We start from the raw sequence: 22766 nt of genomic DNA on the forward strand, positions 1-22766 counted from the left end.
CACTGCCTTGCTCAATTTCCATTTATCAGCCATCGACATCATCAGAATTTATCAAATTTTTCTCTCCCAAAATTTGTTTTGTTTGCATTCAAAGTTTTTCTTACTTACAATGGTGCTGAAAACACCATACAGGATGCCTCCCCACTTTGTCACCAAGAACTCCAAGTATCTAGGGCCTTGGAAGTTTTCCATTTTTGGTCCTTCTCCTAATTCAAAACCAAAAAAGGAAACACCGGCCATTAACACATTTTTGTTTTTAAACTAAAGCCTTTAAAAAGTCATTCACTTTTGACTTTGAAAAACTGGAGTTCAGTTATCAGGTGCAAGTATAATTTATTTTGGGAAATATTTCTATGGCCAGGTCAGACAGATCATAGGATCTGAATAACTGATTTAATTTTGGAGTTTTCAAAGACAGGTGGGGTTCTGCAGGGTCCTCTGTCAATATGCTCTGATAAGTAAACACAACAGCACTCTGAAGCTGGGAAATGTTTCAAACTCTTTTACAAAAGTTGAGGATTTGGCATTATTTTTTCTCTCCATCATTTTTAAATCCTATTGTGTTTCAAAGGAAATTCAATCCATCTGTTTCTGCTTCTTCAAAATGCTGTTGTTTTGTAAGAGCTATTTGATGTCACAAAGCCCAATGAGTCTCAACAAAGCCATTTGCTTCCCAATAGAAGGCTATAGATCTCTCCAAGGGATTAATGAAACTAGAACCTCAGGCATCTTAGACCTCACAGACCTCTATCACATTTCTAGAGTTTCTCCCAACTTGAGTTTCCTTTTTGAAGAGCATCTCAGTAGGAAATGGCTCCCCCACAGCTGCATTAGTCACACACTTCAAAATGTAGTCTCTTGTTCATATTTATCTTTTCAGAAATTTTAATTCTGACCACTGTGTCACATGTTATCTGAGGAAACAAAATCTTTGTGATAAATATTTACAATTTTTATTTTAATCCTGTAATAATGACAACTTTCTAAGAAAAAGAAATAGTTGCATCATACAGTGAGTCTAAAGATGGACTTTTGAGAAAAAATATATAGAATTTAAAAGGTAACAATAATGAGAGGGGTTCCTTCGCCTAAATTTCCATTCTGGATAATTTCTAAGAAATAAGAATAAACTAGTAGATACAGATCATTTCATAAGAATAAGCTGAACACTATAGCTTTTCTTTTTAGAATAAGCTACAATTGTATATAGAGTCCTGGGGCTCTGAACTGAAGCAATGAAGGAAATTAAATTTCAAAGTAATTTAAAAAGATGCAATTTAAACAAATTATAATTTTGCCTTCCTGATGTCACCAGGCTTTTGTTGCCGCTTTCTCAAATAAGTCACTGAATGAAGAAAAAGGAAATAACTCAAATTAATGTGTTTTTGAACGCCATCAATCTGGTAGTATCTTCCCTATGGAAGATTAATTTAGTCAAAACAGGAAAGAGAACTGTTCATGCTAATTTATTAACATATTTTAGTCTGAAAATACAGGATTCCAAAATGCCTACACAATTAAGTGATATATGAGAATGCCATTGCATTTCTTTTTATAAAGCTTTCCCCTATAAAAATATTTACAGTGAGGACTATCTTATAAATATGGAGCCAAGATTGATATGAAGTTCGATAGGATATCAAACTAAAGGACTTAAACTTTGACAGTCATTTATTGGCTGATTGGGCAATAGGAGAAATAAATATCCTAACAGGTTACCAGAAATATATCAACATATCTGAGTGGGTTTTCACCTTGGCTAGTTTTACTCACTTCGTGTGGTAATTTTTTTGTCGATGGGTCTGGGATTCTTCTACAAGATAAAATTCTCCAACTTATTATCCTTTTGAGTAAGATATTAGAGCTAGTTAAATAATGTTAGAGCTAGTAACAGTGTGAAACTCATACATAACTTGAGACATAGCAAAAGAAAGAGCAATCTCAGGTGAGACTGCTGGGAAACAGAACAGATTCCCTTTGATTCAGATCACACAAAGTTACAATACCCCAAGATGGGCGGGTACGTGCACCCAAGACACTGACATCTTGCACACGTCCCTTTTCCTTTGATATAGACATAATCTTGTTAAAATGGAAACGTATTAGGAAAGTCAAACAATTAATTGATGCAAGAAAGGTTGTTTCATGTTTTGTGTAAATCAAAGCTGAAAATTCATTTGAGGAACAGCACTGTATTGTAGACTAAACACAATTTGGCCTGAGTATAGAAGTTGGTGTGGGTGTTAAAGTTGTTCTGGGCTACACATGGTCGGTAATCCTCAACAGAAATGTTAACTCAATTTGTCAGTATTATCTTTATGTCAACAGTAATGCTTAAATATTTACAATAGGCATAGTACGCTGAGAGTTAGTAACGCAAGATAAATTGGAAAAATGCTAACAAAATGGATGGTACTAATAGAAAGCCCTGGCACTATAGTCTCTGATTTTATATACAAGAGGCTTGCCCGAAGGTAAGATTTTATTAGGCTCTATCCTTGATATGCTGCTCCAAAAGTTTCCTTAAAAAACAAAGAAAAAAGATTAAAAGTCTTTTAAAGGAAGCAAAGCAATGAATCTGCTAAATTTATTCTATATAATAAGTCAACAGTTGAGTCTAAAGTACATGCTAGCTACTATGCTTCTTAAGAAGGCATAAATAATATTGTACAACTTGAACTTGTATGCATTCTCCAGATATATTGCATTTTTAAACTCTCTACAGAATTAAACAGTATGTTAAAATACAGAACAAAGAGCTATGAAATAAGAGAAAATGCCCTCTCTCTTTAATTTCCTCAGTCCTGCTTCTGTTGCTACTGTTTGTTGTGTCAAAGGAGTCCTATGTGTTTAAATTCTTGGTATCCTCAGTTCTTTGAAAAAAGAAAGATAGATAAAACTATTATATACATCTCCTGAAGTAAAACACTGCCACCACACCAAGCCACCTAACTAAAAGTAAATCAATCTTTAAAAATATAAGTCCCAGGATGGCAAGAGCAAATGACAAAAAATCTTATAGCAAGAGCTGTACGTTTTACGAAGAAAAGGAGAAAAATTACAGAAACAAATGAAAGACATGTATTGAAGTAGAATGGAGAAAATTATGAATTTGTGGAACTGCTTTTTAAATAAGGGAGCAAAACTTGAGTGAAATTCCAAAATTAACTGCTTCCCATAAAAGACTAGCATTTGTTATCTAAAGGAAAAAAAGTGAATTGAAGAGAGCAAAAGTAAATAATCCTTAGGATAGATTGTTCAATCAGGTAAGTGATGAGAAAAGAGAAGAACAGATATTAAAACCAGTGACTTGGGCAGCCCAGGTGGCTCAGTGGTTTAGCACCACCTTCAGCCCAGGGCCTGGTCCTGGAGACCCGGGATAGAGTCCCACATCGGACTCCCTGCATGGAGCCTGCTTCTCCCTCTGCCTGTGTCTCTGCCTCTCTCTCTGTGTGTGTCTCTCATGAATAAATAAATAAAATCTTTAAAAATAAATAAATAAATAAAACCAGTGACTTTTTAAGAATCCATAACTCACTAGGCCTGTTGCTATTCACTTCCATTTTAATAATACTAATCTTAATTACTTCATAAGAACTAATTTAAGGTGCACCTGAATAGTTCAATTGGTTAAGCATCTGCCTTTGACTCAGGTCATGATCCCAGGGTCCTGGGATTAAGCCCCACATCGGTCTCCCTGTTCAGTCTGTTTCTCCCTTTCCCTCTCCCCCCTTCCCCTCTGCTGTGCCCTCTCTCTCTCTCTCTCAAATAAATAAATAAAATCTTTAAAAAAAAAAAACAATTTAAGATCGGGGCACCTGGGTGCCTCAGCTTGTCAAGGGTCCAATTCTTAATTTCAGCTCAGGTCATGATTTCAGGGTCATGCAATCAAGCCCTGCCTCAGGCTCTATGCTTTGTGCAGAGTCTGCTTGAGATTCTCTTCTTCTTCCCCTGCTCCTCCTCCTGCTCACACACACTCTCTCTCTTTCAAATAAATAATAAAATCTTTTTAACAAATAACAAGGCAATATTAATTTTAAAAAAAGAAATAATTTAAGATCACCATACACAGTGCATAAAGAAAAGATAACCTAGTAGATATTGATAAAAGGAAGATGACCTCCCAGAAAGCTAGAGTCATGGCTTTTAAAAAATAGTAGTTAGTAGACATTTTAGAGATTCTTGAGAAATCATTGCCCCTCGAAGATATTATAAACTGGGGAGGGGAGTATTTGTAAGCATTTAGTGTGTAACATTACTACCCAATCAGAGGGGACCATCTCCTCTTTTCTTCATATATAAATCTATAACCCTATACTATTTATTTGGGTTATAATTACTATTCATAATTTTCAGTTGTAAAAGCTATTACTTGTATTACTTACAATAATGATGATAGCTGCAGTGTCCATCACCCCTGCTGTATAACCCTCTAGTTTTCACTCATTTCTTTCTCTTATGTCACATGGACTTGGACAAAATCATCTGCTTTTTTGTCCTTCTACAAAGTAGGGACAAATTGATCACAGTTTCCTCAAAGAAATATATGGTGGGTAAGTAATTCATGAACAATTACAAAAAGAAAAAATGTATCCTGGATATTCCAATAGGAAGCTGAATACCAAAAATGCCCAAGATAAATCCCATGTGGTCCCAACCAACCTCTAACCCCATCTCCTACAATTCCTCCTGCCTTTTCCTTTGATATACTTCCCTCACTTTGTACATACTTTTCTCTCTATTGCAAATGTTTTTCCCTCTTCTCCATAAAGGGAACTCTTCCCCATTCTTCACAAACCTGGTTAAATGTCACCTCCTTCCCACATTCTTACAGGTATCTGGGTGCCCCTCCTCTTGACTCCCACAGTATTTATTATTATTTATTATTATTATTATTATTATTATTATTATTATTATTATTACAGCAGTATCCCATTGTTGCTGGCTCCCTTACTGAAAAATGAACACCTTGAAGGTAGAGCTATTTATTACTTATATTTGTATTCCCAGCACATATTACAATATCTGGCATGTAGCAGGTTATCTATTGCCACAAGAATACTCTCTTACAAGTCACCCCAAAACTTAATGGCTTAAAAAAAACAATAATTTATTATTGCTCACAAGTCAACAGGTCAACTGAGTGTTTTTTCAGGTCACAACTGGATTCACTCCTGCATCTGCAGTGAGCAGTGGATTGCGTAGCTCTGTTGTTTCCTAGCTGTTCTGTTATAGCTTTGGGGTCACTTGGCCTCAGTTCTTCTCACATCCCTCCAACAAGCTAGTTCAGGCACCAACTCATGACTGGGCAGAGAAATAAGAGCAAGTAAGCTCAATCACACAAAGGACAAGTAAAAATACACAAGTGCTTCTTAAGTCTGTTTGTGTCATGCATACTATTATCTATTGGCCAAAGCAAGTCGAATGGCCATACCCAGAGTCATAGTCAGAGGGCATGATCACAGGGCATAGGTACTGGGATGTAAGAAAAACAGTCACTAGTAAAAGTGACATACTGCAGGAAGTGAAAAATCTTGTTAAATGAGTAAAGAGCTATAAGAGGCAGATTTATTAAGGGAAAGACTAGGTAAATTTGTAAATTAGGCAGAGCTAGTCTTTATAACTCCCTTATGACTAAATGATCTAAAAGTAAACAAAAGTCTAACATAGCACTTGGCATATTATAAACACTCAGTAAAGATCAGTTTTCTTCATCTTTCCCTTTCCCCGCTTTGTTTTCCTCCCCTTTTTTTAAAAAAACGGATTTTATTTATTTATTCATGAGAGAGAGAGAGACAGAGACAGAGAGGCAGAGACATAGGCAGAGGGAGAAGCAGACTCCCTGAAGCCTGATGAGGGACTCAATCCCATGACCCTGGGATCATGACTTGAGCCAAAAGTGGACACTCAACCACTGATCCACCCAGGTGCCCCTCTTCTCCTTTTTATTTAGGTTTCTATTTCAGCACTATCTTCCTCAATCCCCCATCAGTCTCATACTAAGAATGGTGGAAACACTTCTCTGAAACAAGACCCTCATTTTGCTTCAAAATACATCTTTCCAAATATCCTGAAGAGGTTGTCAAGAATTAATTATCAATTCCAGTTAGCTAATTCCCAAGTCTTAATGACTATAATTGCATCTTAAATACTTTAACCTAGACTAATGAGTAATTTCAGGAACTATAGAGGCAAATGTTGTCTTTGAACTCTCTTAAAACTACACCAATTTATTGAGTTCCTATTCCAATTGCATGTTAGATCTGCTCTGGATTCTGCTATAAGTCGAAGAGCCAAGGCAGATGAACCATAGTTATCATAAACCAATAGCCTTCATTCCTAAAAATGTATCATTAAGTGGATTATATTGTACAACTTTTTTCACCTAATGTATTATGAAAATTAAAAGGGCTGTAATCACTGTTCAAAATCAATTAAACTACAATTGATAATCATATGGCCATAAACTTTCAGTTTTGGCCTTTCGTGATTTATTTTCCAGAGATTGAGCTTCTGAATCATTATTAAAGAATCTTTCCTAAAATTAAAGACAAATGAGCAATAGGCCAAGGAGGGGAAGCAAGTAAGAAAGACAAGCATATATTTAGTGGCTTATATGGCTATTTATCATTATTACTCAGAAAATTAGTGACCTCAATATAAGGAAGCATGTTAGGACCAGAAGGACCAATATAAGGAAGTGGACATTTGGACCAGAAGAAGTGCCCGGTTCTTCTTACAGGTCATAGAGGGAAGAAACAACAAATGTTTATTGAGTGCTACCAAAAGCAATGCACTCAGCAATGAAAACTATGGTTTCTGGAGAACACAGAAAAGATATCATACCTTCCCTCAATTATTAAACTTACAATCGGCAGCAATATACAGACTTTCAATCTAACCATTGCATAATCTAACAGATGTGTCCCAAAACTCTGGGTTTTCTTTTTAAAGTACTATGAGCCACCAAAGAAGAAGCAATTAATTTCCGGTGAAAGGAAAAGGAGAGTCTTGAGAAAAGAATAAATATTTCTTTCAAACCCTAAAAGATTAATTTGATTTTGACAATAGTAATTAGAAGGGCATTCCAGGCTTAGTGCATAACACAAAGCAAAAGGGGCAAGAAAAACTTTCCAGTGTTCACTTAGGAACAGTGACAGAGTGGTGAGGTATATTATAGTGTGTGCGTGTGGGGGATATCTCGAAGGCAATGTGCCTCGAAGGGTGTGATCTGAAATCAGACTAAGTGCATATAGAATAACACATTAAACATATAACCTAAAAGTTGTCCAAAGCTTCCCCTCTTTCATACCCAGCTCATTCATATGACAGGGGCTGGTTCTTGAAATTACTCATCAGTTTAAGTTAAGGTGTTTAAAATGCAAATATTATAGTCGTCAACACTTGGAAATTAACTAACCAGAATTGATAACCAACTCTTGACAACTTCTTGAGGAAATATAACACAGGAAAAACAAATAAATGAAGGATTATTGTAGCTGCTGTCTGGGGAATGGGTTCGAGATGAGCAAGAAGAAAGCAGAGGCCAGGCAGAAGGCTAGTGTTGTAATCTGGGCAAGAGGTGGTGGTAGCTTCAACCAGGACAGCAGTGATGGAGGATGAAGAGAATAGTAACAGATGTGGCAGCTACTGAAAAGGTAGCTACAACACAAAACATCTTGAATAAATATTTGTTGAATAAATGGATTTATCTGTAGGCCATGGGGGAACCAATATTTTTGAGGACGGAAATTATGAGATTTGTGCTTCATAATTCTAATAGTGTGACAGTGTGGCAATATGGATGACAGTTTAAAGATAGGAATTCCGAAGATGGCAAAATTAGTTAAACTAGGGTAGATATGCAGGAGAAAGAGAATTGAGGTAAGAAATAAGACAAGGCAGTATAAAGAGAACTGAAAAGATGGAATTTTAAAGAAAGAGTGAGGTGAAGTTAGAAGCCATGTTCTAAATTCACGTAGTGAATTTAGAGGACGATAAGGAGCCAACGGCTCCTCACAAGGTGGACTATAATACCATTAACAGAAATAGGGCACAAAGGATAAAAGTCAAATTTGAAGAAGAAGAAGTTAGTAATTGTCTTTTAAACATATTGAAATGAGAGATAACCACATATAAAAGGACCATCACGGGATCCCTGGGTGGCTCAGTGGCTTAGTGCCTGCCTTCGGCCCAGGGCATGATCCCAGGAAGAGTCCAAAGAGGTCTGTCATACCACCATAAGATGGATGTGACTGAATCTGCCTAAGACTACCAAGAAGTACACCAGTTGCTAACTTCAGCTATAAATGGGAGTGGAATAAGCACCAACCATATGAGCAAGGGACATTGATGCAGAGAAGCAAGAGACACCTTGCCCAAAACCCCCAATTTTCTACTTGAACCAATCACCCCCACTACCATCCACCACCACATACAACAGACACCATCTTAGGAGCTGGGAGGAACAGTAGAAGATTAAGATATCTAAGACACTAAGCATTTGATCCTAGAGAGATTGAACATTACCCAAGTGAAGTATTTATATTACAGCTGCTTTATGGTTTAAACACAATTGAACATTTAGTATAGCTATTTGGGGCAGGGGATCTCGGGAACAGAGACCCTCACTACCGCGAGGATAAAGTTGAATAGGAAGACCAGATTAACTATTGATAAAATTAATAAATTATATTTCTCTGCACATGCAAGTGATAATATGAGTTAAACTTATGACTCTGTCATGGTAAATAATGGTGATAGTGTTGGTAATATTGACTGGACAGGTTTCTTAATTGCCCTCATTAGTAAGTAACATTCACCTATCATGGCTTCTCAACATTGAGCACCAATTGACCTAATAAAAGAGGCAGGAAAAACATAGGTCATTTGATGAGCAGTAATACCACTAGTGCTGGAGTAGAGTGCTGATTGATATAAATGGATAGAAATGACCCCGAAAACTTAGAAGAAAGATCATGGAAAATCTTAAAAATCCCACCAAGGAATTATTTCTTTAAGTATAAAAAGTAAATTCGTTTTTTTAAGGATAAGAAAGACATTGGGGAAATCTACTCTTTAAGAAGACTAAACTGACAGTTGTGTGTGGGATAGTTTGGGGATGAGGTGTCAGCAAATACAGGTATCACAAATGAGGAAAACTTGAAAGATATGGGCCCTGAGATATATTTTAACTATGATCATTCTGTTGTTCCCCACTCCAAAGACATCTGGAGCATTTTATGAAATAAACTAAAGTTAAAACGAACCCTGGAAGCAGTTTTCACATGAAAAAGGCAGAAAACATGTAATTTGCACCACTGGAAGTATGAGTGTAGGAACAGGAAGAAGGACTCTGCTACAGATGGATGGATGGACACAGATACCAGGAGGACTATCTATCTTCATCCTCCTACCTCACTGCCAGCTCACTGAGTTTACCTAGGGCACAGCAGGGCAGGCCCCCAAATTCTGAAACACACATACTAGAAATAGCTTTGCAGCCACAGCCCACATGAGAGATGGTGAAGACAGGGGCAGAGTGATGGCCCATGAGCACAAGGGCACAGGTAGATGTGAGTGATGCTCTGAAGGAACAACAATCTCAGCAGTTAGAAGGCCCAAGTAACAATCCAGCTCTGCCATTAGTTAGCCACATGACCATAAGGACATTATTTAATCTCTCTGGACCTCATTTACTTCTAAAAAAAATGAGATATGTAAATATCTACCACAGTACCTCTCACAGTGAATGACTCTAGGATCTCAAATTCCTAGAGAATCCCTAGAGTTCGGCTCTGAAATTCGCAAATGCACATGTACCTAAATTCATGTCTTGAAAAATTCAGTGCAGTAGGAGCTTTTTTTGTGGTAAACCTCTTGGTTGAAGATGGGTTTCTTGTTCAGATTCAGTTCCACTCTGGTTCTCTTCAAGGAGAATGTTAAGAAACAGAAATGGAAATTTTCTCAGATAAAGCAAAGGCTAAAATTTTCTAGTGTGTCACAGAAGAACTATTTTGTTGAGGTTGTTTTCTTTTTAGTACAACTTAAAAACCCAAAGGACTCTGCATACATGTTTTAAGGATAACACCTCTGATTATATTAACTTTGTATTTTATTTTCTTTATTAAAATTTTGTGGTAAACTATATTTAAGCCAAGTTTTCTCATAGCCTAGTTATTCACCAAAATACCAAAACTAAAACTTGCCAAATGACTACTCTTCTTTCAAATAACCAAAATGTTTCTGGCTTCAACTAAGGAACCATATAAAAAATACACCGTAGCACAAATAGATCAGAGTCTCATTATTAATACCACAACAAGCTCTAAAATCCTATGTTACCTTTCCCCAAAAACCCATGTTATCTCATTTTACTTATCCATATCATGTGTTAGTTTGATATGTCACCCCTACAAAAGAATTTAAGTCATAATTACTCTAGTTTGTACCTTTCAGATTTCTTTCAAATTTGCAGTCTTTTGCCCTATATCACACCATTTTTACCTTATTCCTCCAATTATTTTGCTTCTTGGTAGTGTGATATTTATCTTTCACTTACAAAAACACCACTCAGAATACTACACAATATGTATATGTGTCTTTGAAATATCCAGTAATTTTTTCTGCTGGTAATATTGCAAGGGTGTTTCTGGTCTCTAAATTGCCCTAATAACATCACTTAGATGATTACAGGTGAGTTTGCTAGAAGAGCACCACTATAAAATAGGAGCATAAAATAACTCTATGAGTATTTTCAAAATTACACAGCTAGAATTACCTGTATGCATTAACATATTAACAGATGCTTGTATTTCTTGACTTTAGCTTTTAGAGGTAGATGGTTTTTTAATTATATCTGATTATAATATTTCCTCTCTATTTCAAATCCTAGTATTTTCAAAAGGAAAAATAAAATCATATTTATAGCATATACATGCAAAGAACTAATGTATAAAATACACCTGAGAATGTGCATCTTGTAAAACGATCTAGTTGTTGAAGGAAATTCAATAAAATAATGAATTCTTCTACCACCCTTGAGTAAATGGAAGCTCATATATATGCTTGAGCATTGAATATTTACTATCATATGAATTGAAGAAAAGCAGCCGGTGCTTTCAAGTAGAGCACAAAAGTCATGTTTTGAAAGTGGATGAAATCCCATCTTGTCTTTGAGCTGTCATTTAAGCCCTTAGACTTTGCCCATATATTCTATTCGCTCTCCTTGTTCTCAACCTGTGTTACCTGATTCCCAGTTCAGTTATTTCCACCTTTTGTTCACAAGTATTTCCTCTTAACAATACACCATTCAGAAAAAGGTATGTCTTTGAATTGTCAACTAGTACTTTGTTCTGACAAAAGATAACACTCTAGTGTTTCAAGACTATATGTTAGAAATCTTGAAACTAACACCATTTGTTGACTATTAGAAATGAGTTTATTTGACAAGTGGTACTTTAGTAAGTACAGTCAATAACACTGAAAAACAAAATCCTACATTCCAAAATGTGTAAATATTTAGCATAGGTTAATATGATATCACTCCAAGGAATCTAACAGGATTATTCTCAGGTCTGATTTCAACATGCGTTTGTTATGACATATTCATTATATAGCAAGGCCTCTGTTTCCCAGACACAAAGAGGCAAAAGATTGGAGCAAATTTAAGTAATTGAAGGAAAAACTGAATGGTCATAATTTCCTTGTGTTGGTGTAGATCAAATATACAAAACAAAATCTCAATTGCCTCGAATCTGGAAGAAATATAATTGAACCAAAAAAAGAGAAGTAAATTAGAAAAATTACACTGCACTTTTTTCAAGCATCTATGTAGCCTATTTCTGATGCATTGCTAGAATAATAATGAAAAATATATATGTACCTATAAAAAATCAAAATCTAGGAAAAATTTTAGAATATTACAATCATTTAATATGCTAAACCCACCAATGCATTTAATATCTTATAACTTATATTTAAAATAATATATTTGAATATACTATTGAATATAATTTTAGAGATAATAAATTAATTTACAATTTGTTAAAATATTTTAAAGTAGATACTACACATTATAAAAATTATAATTTATTACATTTCATTTGAAATTTTTAAATGACAATAACCTTAGTATTGCTTAAAACAATTGGGAATAGATTGTTTTGATTCACTAATTATCACACATATTTTCATTTCTTGATATTTTAGATTTAAATTGGTAAACTGTCTGTAATTAGAATTTTTAGCTACTGGTTGATCGAAAGTGCTAAAGTCAAACATGCTTACTACCTTTTTGATTCTAATACTTTCCTTTTTTTTTGTTTTTACAAAAATAAACCTCATCATGAAAAGAGATTATCATGTGAACAATGAACTAGTACAGTACCTTCCAGGTAATATTATTTTAAATATTTTACACATCTTTCCAGAGATATTTAGACATATGCATATATGAATCATATCTGTATATTATTTTTATTAAAGATTTGTATTTATTTAGTCATGAGAGACACAGAGAGAGAGAGGCAGAGACATAGGCAGAGGGAGAAGCAGGCTCCCTGCAGGAAGCCCGATGCAGGACTGATCCCAGAACCCCAGGATCACGACCTGAGCCAAAGGCAGATGCTCAACCACCGAGCCACCCAGGTGTCCTTGTATATTATTTTTTAACAGTGGTAGCAAACTGTACACACTGTTGTATAACTCCCTTTATTACTTAACAGTACTTCTCAGAGATTTCAGAGAAGATCTCAACAGGTAACAACAGATAAAGGGCTTCTTTATTACTGTTTTATGGCTGTATCCAATTCCATCATGTGGGTGCATCACAATTCATATCACATCAATTCACATCAGTCCACTACTGCCAAGTACAGAATTCATCATCTTTTCCTACTAGCAAACAGCACTACGTAAATATTCTTGAATAAATGTCTCCTCCCACATAGGTAATTATATCTATAGAATAGGCTAGCAAGTGGAGTTTCTGGAAAAAGGACAGGATATTGCACATTTGTAAATTTGATAAAAATCTGCCAATGTCCCTCCATACAAGCTGCCCCAACTACATTCCCATTCACTGCGTAGAAGTGCAGTGTGGAGAACACTGCACACACCCTTCCAACGCAGTGTGCTATCAAAGTGTTATCTTTGCCAGCGTGATGATTGAAAATTGGTATCTCACTGCAATTTCATTTTCCATTTCTCTTACTCCAAGTAAGAATGAGAGTCTTTCAATATGTTGAATGATGCATTTTTAAAGAAACAATCTGAGGTACAATTTGGTAAATTGGTTACCAACAATTTGATACTATCAATTTACTGGATCTAATACCATTCCCGTTACTACAGTTGTTTCTGCCAAAGGCCAGCTCCACTTGTGCACAATATCCCTCTTCCAAGTGCTCAGGACACTGCTCTAGCAATGCTCCCCTCTCCAGCACCACAGTGGGTCATTACCATTTAAATACAGGCACCCTACATCTACATTCCCTCTTAAAAACAAAACAAAATCAAAATCTTCCCAAAATTCCCTTCTGAGCTTTATAGTCAGTCTTGCTTCCTCAACACTCCAAAGAAATAACTCTTGTCAAAGTCACTAATGACCTCTAGGTTGCTAAAGAAAATGGGTATTTCCCAAGTCATCTGATCTGACGTAACAGCAGTATCTGAAATTCTTGATCACACTCTCCTTCTTGAAACACTTTTCACTTGGCTTCCAGGACATCACATTTTTGGGTTTTCCTCCTACCTCACTGGCAATGCCTTCTGTCTCTGCCAATTTCTGCTCATCTCCCCCACCTGCGAATGCTTGATATTAGAGCATGACAGGGCTCAAACTTTAGACCTTTTTCCTGTATATGCTCATGCCCTAGTGATCTCATCCAGTTTCTTTCTTTATATACCAACTGTATTACTAATGCCACACAACTATATTTCCAGCATAAATATGTGCCCTGAACTACAGACTTTATAAATAGTCTACTGCCTACTGGACATCTTGCCATAGGTTGCTAATAGGAATCTATAAATGCTCCAAACAGAATTCCTGATTTTCATCTCCCCCAAAATCTATTTGATCATATTCTTCCCTGTTTCAGTAAGTTGCAAATTCATTTTTCCAGCTGTTCAAGCCAAAAACCTTGAAGTCTTCCTAAACTCCTTTCTTTCTCTCACATCCCATATTCAATATATTAGAATATCTTGTTGGTTTTAATATTCAGAATGCAAACACTTTTTATTGCCTCTAGCTCTGTCATGCTGGTATAGCCAGCCTCATCTCTCAGGTGGATTCTTGCTATATCCTCTCAACTGGCTTTCATCTCTGTCCTATAACATAAAATCTCAACTACTAGCCAGAGTGCTCTTTCTAAAATATGAGTCAGGTTAAGTCAATTCTTTTTTAAAATTCCCCCAATACTGGGGTGACTGGGTGGCTCAGTCAGTTAAGCCTCTGCTTTCAGCTCAGGTCAGGATCTCAGAGTTCTGGGATGGAGCCCAACGTCAGACTCCCTGCTCAACGGGGAGTCTGCTTCTCCCTCTCCCTCTGCCTCTTCTTCCTGCTAATGTGCTCTCTCACACGCTCTCTTTCTCTCTCTCTCAAATAAATAAATACAATATTTTTAAAAATCTTCCACAATCTTACCATCTCACTAAAAGTAAAACACAAAGTTATATAAAACACAAGATGCTACATGGTCTGGCATACCTCCATTTCTGAACTTTTTTCCCATTTGGCTCTCCTTTTTACTTTGCCCAGTCAATACTGGACTGAAGCTCTCTGCTACTCCTGGAGCACACCAAGCATGCTCCTACTTCATGCTCACATACCTGATGTTCTCTTTCCATGGAACACTCTCTTTCCAGAGTGCCATAAGCCTTGTTTTCTCCTTTCCTTCAGATACCTACTCAACTCTCACCTTATTAGAGAAGGTTTCTCTAATCAATTGTGTAAAATGACAATCTCCATCTCCTGCCTGGCATTCCAAAAAGGAAAAAGGACATTCACTGGTGGCATAGCCAAAAGGATTTCCAAAACTTCTATGATTGTTTCTCCCCAGTCCAAACTCATCAAGATGCTCTTCTTATCAAGATGCTTAACTTGGGGGGTGCCTGGGTGGCTCAGTCGGTCAAGTGTCCACCTTTGGCTCAGGTCATGACCTCAGGGTCCTGGTATCAAGCCCCACATTGGGCTCCCTGCTCAATGGGGAGCTTGCTTCTCCCTCTGCCTCTGCTTGCTACTCCCCCTGCTTATGCGCACTCTCTGTCAAATTAGATAGATAGATAGATAGATAGATAGATAGATAGATAGATAGATGATAGATAGATAGATAGATAGATAGATAGATAGATAGATAGATAATAGAATCTTTTTAAAAAATGCTTAACTTGGGTATGTTTTAGTCTCCTTATCTATAAAATGTGGGACAATAGTACCTACCTCTGAAAAGCATTATGAGAGTCACATAAGATAACTTATGTAAAAATATTTAACACAATTCTTGACACAAAATAAGTAATTAATATTAGCTATTTCTATCTTCATTATCATTGATTTTATTTCTAATACTACCACCAATTAAAATCAGGTCCTCCTTACACCATGAATATTATCATAGCATTATTCTAACTGATCTTTCCAATATTTCTCCATTCAAATAAAACAAAATCGCCCTCCATAAAATATCCACAATTCTCAAAAACCTCCAGCTACTCTTAATTGTCTATAGAATAAGATCAAAGTTCCTCAGCCTGGCATTCAACACCCTGCACAACAGGCCTTATCAGGACTTATCTCCATAACTAATTCCCCACTGCTTTGCATCAAGTCAATGGATGAACTTGGCTATCAGAGTATCTCACACACACTCCAACCTGAGCCCTTTGCAAGTATCATTCCCTCTATCTAGAATGTTTCTTCTCCTTTGAGTACGTGAAAGCTCTAGCTATGTTCAGATATTTCTCATGGCTTTACTGAATTTTTTTCATCTTGAAATATTGTATTTCAATATATTCCATGTATTGCCTATTCCAAAACTATCTAATAGTAATATAATGCAAACCACATGGGTAATATTAAATTTACCAGCAACAGCATTACAAAACTTTAAAAGAAACAGATGAAATTAAATAAAATAATATATTTGATATATGTAAAATATTATATATGTAAAATATTATATATGTAAAATATTATATATGTAAAATATTATCATTTCAATGTATAATTAATGTAAAAGAATTACTAGTGAGATATTCTACATTCTTTTTTGTATTGTTTCCAAAATCCAGTGAATATTTTACATATATAACACATCTGAATTCAGACACTAAGTTTTCATAGGAAATAATTGCTCTATATTGGGCTTTATGGAACATTCAGTCAAAAAGTAAATTGACAGCTTTTCTCAGGAAGCCAGGAAGATGGTGGACATTCAGACTGACCATGCCTACCGAAAGTAGCCAACTATCACTCAAAATAAAAAGAAGGTCCTGCTTGGAGAAACTGGCAAGGAGAAGCTCCCATGATACTACAAAAAAGATTGTCCTGGGCTTCAAGACACCCAAGGAGGCCACTGAAGGTACCTCTATTAAAAAGAAATGTCTTTTTATTGGTAATGTCTTCATCTGGGGTGGGTTGTGTCTGGTGTGGTGACCAAGATGATGATGCAGAGGACCACTGTCCTCCACTGAGAGTACATCCGCAAGTACAACCACTTTGAGAAACATAAGAACATGTCGGTGCACCTGTCCCCATGCATCAGGGATGCCCAGACTGACAACGTTGTCACAGTAGGCAAGTGCCAGCTCTTGAGCAAGACATGCTCATGAAGTCACAAAGGCCACTGGCACCAACAAACAACTCCAGATGTTCTGAGACTACACATCTGCCCACACTCCTGAAGAAAATAAAGCTATTTTCCCAGGACAAAAAAAAGTAAATGACACACCTGAGTTGTTCCAAACATTCATAAAGGTTTTTTTATTAACTTAATACATATCAGTTTTTAAATTTAAAATAATTAAAATTAAATAAAATTTAAAATTCAGTTCCTCATTTACACTTACCATATTTCAGTTGCTCAGCAGCCACCTCGGGCTAGTCACTACAGTATTGGACATCAAAGACTTATACTTTTCATTAGACTATTAACTAAGTACTGTATCTTGTGTCACTACTCTGTATGATTTACCATGGCAATGAAAATTATCTCACTGATCGCCAAACAATTTTCTGCCCCCTATAGACTACCTACCATTAGTGATAGCTAATTCAAATGAATGTTTTAGATGTAAAGTCCTATATGGTCCATTATTTCCTTCTTTGAGCCGCTGAAATTCCAAATATATATGTATATATACATTTGTGTGAATGCGTGCATCAAAGAGAGAATTCATTTTCCCCCATAACAGTCCTTAACCTCTCAGTGCATCTCCATTGGTCTGAATAACTAAAAATTAATTAGAAAAATTAAAAAATAATCTGCTATTCCATTTGATCTTGCCAAAGACATCAATCAAGCAAAAGCTGACTTGAGCAGATGGATTTACTACTAATTCTTTCTGACCACCAATAGATCTTTCTCATTTCCTAAAGATATAAACTCTAGTCTTCAGACCACAGGATGGGAGTTCCAGAGATATAAGAATTCTATAGAAACTAGCTCTATGCCAAATCCCACAAAACTTAGCTTAGGAACAGTTGACTTTAGGTATAATTTTATAGAGGGCAAGTAACCCTAGTTTTGAAAATTTCTGAGGACCAATATTCACAGACATATCACCTAAATTAATACTTTAGACCAAAAAAATCCCATTACAGACTTTCTTATCCTAAACACTAAAAGAAAAAGACATACTTGTGAAATTTTCCCAATCTGGGCATAGCATTTTAGCTTCCAGGAGGTTTTCAAGCATGCATGTACAACCTGAAGAAGATCCAAGACCCAGCTCAATATCACAGCACACTACCAGAAAAAAGGGGGGGAAAGACATTTCAGGAATTTAAGATCCATAAAACCCTCACAAATTCAGATGTGAGTTGTATTATGAACAATAAACACTTACAGAACACCTGCTGTGTGCAAAACACACTGCTTGCCCTTGTGATTAAATTAAATCCCCTCTACTTAAGCATCAGAGGCCACCCCTCTTGCTCTCCAGAAGCTCAAATCCTTATTATCTGTCAGACCACTGCATCCCTTCTCACAATAGTAGGTGATCCCTTTCAGCCTGGTCCTCAACTCAGAGAAGTGCTGGAAAAGCCCAGTGATCACTCATACAATAACTAATCATATCTAGTCTCCTTTTCAATTTTCCCCCAATTACTTCTGTGCAAAAGACTTTGAAAGTCTATTTCTAACGAATGCAAAAAAAATTTAGAAGTATTTGTCTCTAATTCATCATATTTCCTCTGTCATAGTCCATGCCATCTTCCTTAAACATCCTTATAAATTTACTAAAAATGTCCCACTATTTTTCTGATCAGAAAACCTCTATTTCAAAACAGATACTTCAAATTCTTAAGAGCATATTTCCTTCATATTGATACAGAGATAGATTTCATTCCTATCTGCAATATATTGTTAACTTCTTGAAGCTCAGAAACCACATCTTCTACTTTTTCCCTGCTTTCTAGTCCACAGCTGGATGTGGATTTATATCAAACCTGCATGAGCATCACATCACATGGAATTCTGCTTTCAAAAGCGCAAGCTAAGAGGATTTTGGTAGACAAGATTTTATTTTCAGAGTAGGAATAAAGGAATAGAATAATCCCCATAGATCCCGCTCTAGACCTCCCCAGCCAGCTGCTGTGCCTCCTCACCTGGCCCCTCTTGGGAAATACAGGAAAAAGCAAAATGAGAGATCAGGACAGAGCCTGGACACAGCCGTAGGCTAGGATTTGCTCGTAAGTAAACAGCTTCTGACCTGAACTTGCTAGCATTCTCTCTCTCTGAGACAGCAAAAGAGACAGGAGGTGCACAATGGGGCTCCTAATTTTCAGTAGGCCTTCAAGTCGGATCACCTTACACCTGTACATTTTATCACTTGAGCACACCGCTTTTCCCAAAAGGACGCCCTCTCAAGCTGGATATTCAGAGTCAAAAACAAGTCACTGGAATCAAAGCCCACCAGCCACAAAGAACATCCACTTAGGAGAACTATAGCCACTCAGTCGTCAAATTTGGCCACATGGATCACTATCACTTTGTTTTCTGGTAATGGTTTTACTTGGGGCTAAAGAAATTTTACTCCTATCTTTATAAGCTTTCTTGAAAAGTTCCAAAATATTAAGTTTACCTTATCTATGAAATGTAAGAGAAAAGAGAAGAAGAATTTCCTTCAAATCAAACTATAATTCTGTATTTAAGGCTATAACATAAGATTAAAATATTAGTTATAATACTATACACTTAAATGGTGTTGGTTCTTAGAACAGGTTTGTATATTAATTCATTTAATCATAATTTATCAACTGTAAGGCACTTTTTCCAATGGCCACATTTAAGTGCCACAAAAGCAAAAGAAAATCGAATATCAAACTATTTTTTTTTTCCATAGGCTTGTATTTGCCTTTTCCTGAAAGGGAAATGTCAGGAGGACTGGTAAAATGTGTAAGATGACATAACACTTCCTTGTCCCAACAGTCCTTACTCACTCCTCATATGGAGACATATCTTCACAATAACAGAGCCCACACGACTCTTAACCCTTCAGGAAAACTGACTTGGCAAACTGCCCTTCCCAGCAGCCAGCAGATGCCAAACAGAGGAAGTGTATTTGCTCCTTGCATCGGCTACTCCCTGGAAGATTCCAGAGCTGTTACTGGCTATGGCTTCAGGCTTATCTAGAGACGTGTCACATGTTTGTGCTGTTATGTGATCCACCCTGGCTGCCTTGTGCTCCTAAAAGCTTTTTCCATTCAATGACTTTTACACATTTCTAACAATTGTGAATGAGGTGCTATGTGACTGCCAATCACAAGGAAAGGCTTTTGTGGGTAGGGGAAGGCAATCTCTCACCACCTGAACACAACCCAACTGTGAAAGCAGAGCTTCCTCCCTCAGCACCCTGCATTCTGGCTTCCCACCACCAGCATCCACCCCAACAACTCAACTGTCCCACCACCACCACCTCTGGTGCCTATAACCTCTTCACAGAAACTTCCCTTAGCAAAGGATTCTTTAATTGCTAAATCCAATGGACATTTCTTGGGCCTCTTTACTCAACTTCTCTGGAGCCATGACTGTTGACCTTGGAACTGCCTGCTCTGGGCTGCCCAGGACCATACTGCTCTACTCCTTCCACCATTGTGGCTGCAGCTTCTCAGCTCCCTGCCTTGCTTATTCTCTGGTTTCCCTTTTTGTGTTGACATTACCCAGGTGTCTCAGTCAGTTCAGACTGCTACCTAACAAAGTACCATAGACTGCATGGCTTATAAACAACAGAATTCTGTTTCTTACAGTTCTAGAAGCTAGAAGTTTAAAGAGATCAGGGTGCTAGCATGGTTGAGTTCTGGTGAGGACTCTCTTCCAGGCTGCAGATGGCCAACTTATTGTGATAGCCTCACATGACAGAAAGAGGACATGAGAGCTTTCTGGGGTCTCTTTTAGATCCCAATCATGAAGACTTCACCTTCATGACCTCCCAAAGGCCTCACCTCTTAATACCATCGTATTGATTGTTAGGATATCAGCATATAAATTTGAGAGGGGACACATTCTGTCCATAATTAACACCAGATCTATGTCCCAGCCTCTCTCCTTCCTTCTCTACCAGTTTTCCCTAGAGAATCGTGTTTGTGCTTGCAGTATGAACCCACATGATGTCAACTCTAACCTTCATTTTCAATTCCCACTGCTCTCCTAAACTACAGATATACCATTGTAACTGCCCAGGAACATCCCAACTTGGATGCTCATATGTGCCTCACACTGAAATACATTCTTTTACCACTCCCTCCTACCCAGCAAAGTCTTTTCTCCTGAACCCCTTATGTCAATTAGTGGTATCACTATGCCCATGGCTACTATGCCACTTTGAAGCATGGCTATAAATTCTTTGACATACCTGAGATTTCTGAGATTGGGTCATAAAAAAAAAAATGGCAGTTACGCCTTGGTTTCTGGGAGCACATGTTCTTAGAGCCCTGGGCCATGACACAGAAAGTTTGATGATCCTAAAATGACCATGCTTGAGAGGTCACATGTAGGGTACTCTGGCCACTCATATAAGTGAAGAGGCCATCTCTGAAGTGGGTTCTCCAGCCCAGCCCTTCCAGCCCCCAGCCATTCTAGGTAACCCCTACCATTTCCATCATCCCACAAAACATCTCAGACATTGTGAAGCAAAGGGGAGTTGTCACCACTGTGCTCTTTCTGAATTCCATATTCACAAAAGCCATGTATATTTTTAAAAAGACTGCTTTATGCCACTAAATTTTGTGATGGTTTATAATACAACAAGAAATATTAACTTCCTAAACTTCAAACATGGGAGTCATTACCTTTTTCTCTCCATGTTTTTATTAACAAATAATTTCATTAAGAGCCTACTATGTGCCAAGCACTATAGCAAAGATTGATGATACCAATAAATTATGGTACAGTAAAGAGGCAGTGCAAAGAAAAGAAACCACAATAAAACAAAACATCTCCCAATCTTGTTCCAGGGAAATTAAGACATATGTTTTTCAAAAGAGATGTTTCATGGACAATCAATTCTGGAACCATTGGATAAAAACAAGTTTCTTTCCTGAATTACTTCTCAGGACCATTAATACTCAAATGTGTATAATAAATATATAATAGAAATCTAGAGTACAGAGTTTTCCAAAATTATGACCATAGGATAGATTTGGGGGTTTTGTTTATTTTCTTGCTTTGTTTTGAAAAGAAACTCAAGAAATACAGTCCTACAAAACATTAGGGAGGTAATTCATTCAATAATTAGATGTAGAACATAAACTGGGAGCCTAGGAGAAGGAGTGTCAGGGCCTTTTCTCAGTAATTAGGGGACAACTCAAGAGGAAGTAGCATTTAAAGTGAGACATAAAGAGCAAGAGGAAGGTGCCAGAGGGCAAGCTGTAGGAAGGCAGATGACTGACCTGTGCAGAAATACTGAAATGCAAGCAGACCTGGCTATTTAGGGACACTTTAAGGAAATGCTATAGAACTCTAATATTTTTGTCTCTTTCTGAGAGACAGATGCTAAAATTTCAAGTTCAGGTCAGAAGCTGTTTACTGACTGCAAATCCTAGCCTAGGGCTGTGTCCAGGCTCTGTCCTGATCTCTCATTTTGCTTTTTCCTGTATTTCCCAAGAGGGGCCAGGTGAGGAGCCACGGCAGCTGCCTGGAGTTATCCCTCATCTCTTTATTTCTGTACTTACAGTAAATGTTTTCTTACTTTAAAATCTACTTCTTATGTCTGCACTTTGAAAGTAAGAAATCAACTTTATCTAATGTCCCCACAACTTGTATACTACTGCACATGAGATGCTGTGGTTTAGATAATCCTGACCATATCCAAGATGTGATTCCTTCACTTAATAGCCTTGTATTTTTCAGGTAAGACTAGTGCTTCTAATCTGAGATTATTTAAAATATATGTACCCTGACTCCACATGAAGAATGTCTATTAAAGTGTTGGTATTTTATAAAATAAATGCTGAAAAGTTTTACAGAAATTCACAAGACTATTTTAAAATGATATTTTACAACAAAATAAAGGTGATAATTAGAGGTTGTAAATACTTTGTTTAT

This window comes from Vulpes vulpes, chromosome 4, assembly GCF_048418805.1.
Source record: "Vulpes vulpes isolate BD-2025 chromosome 4, VulVul3, whole genome shotgun sequence".
NCBI classification, from domain to species: Eukaryota; Metazoa; Chordata; class Mammalia; order Carnivora; family Canidae; genus Vulpes; species Vulpes vulpes.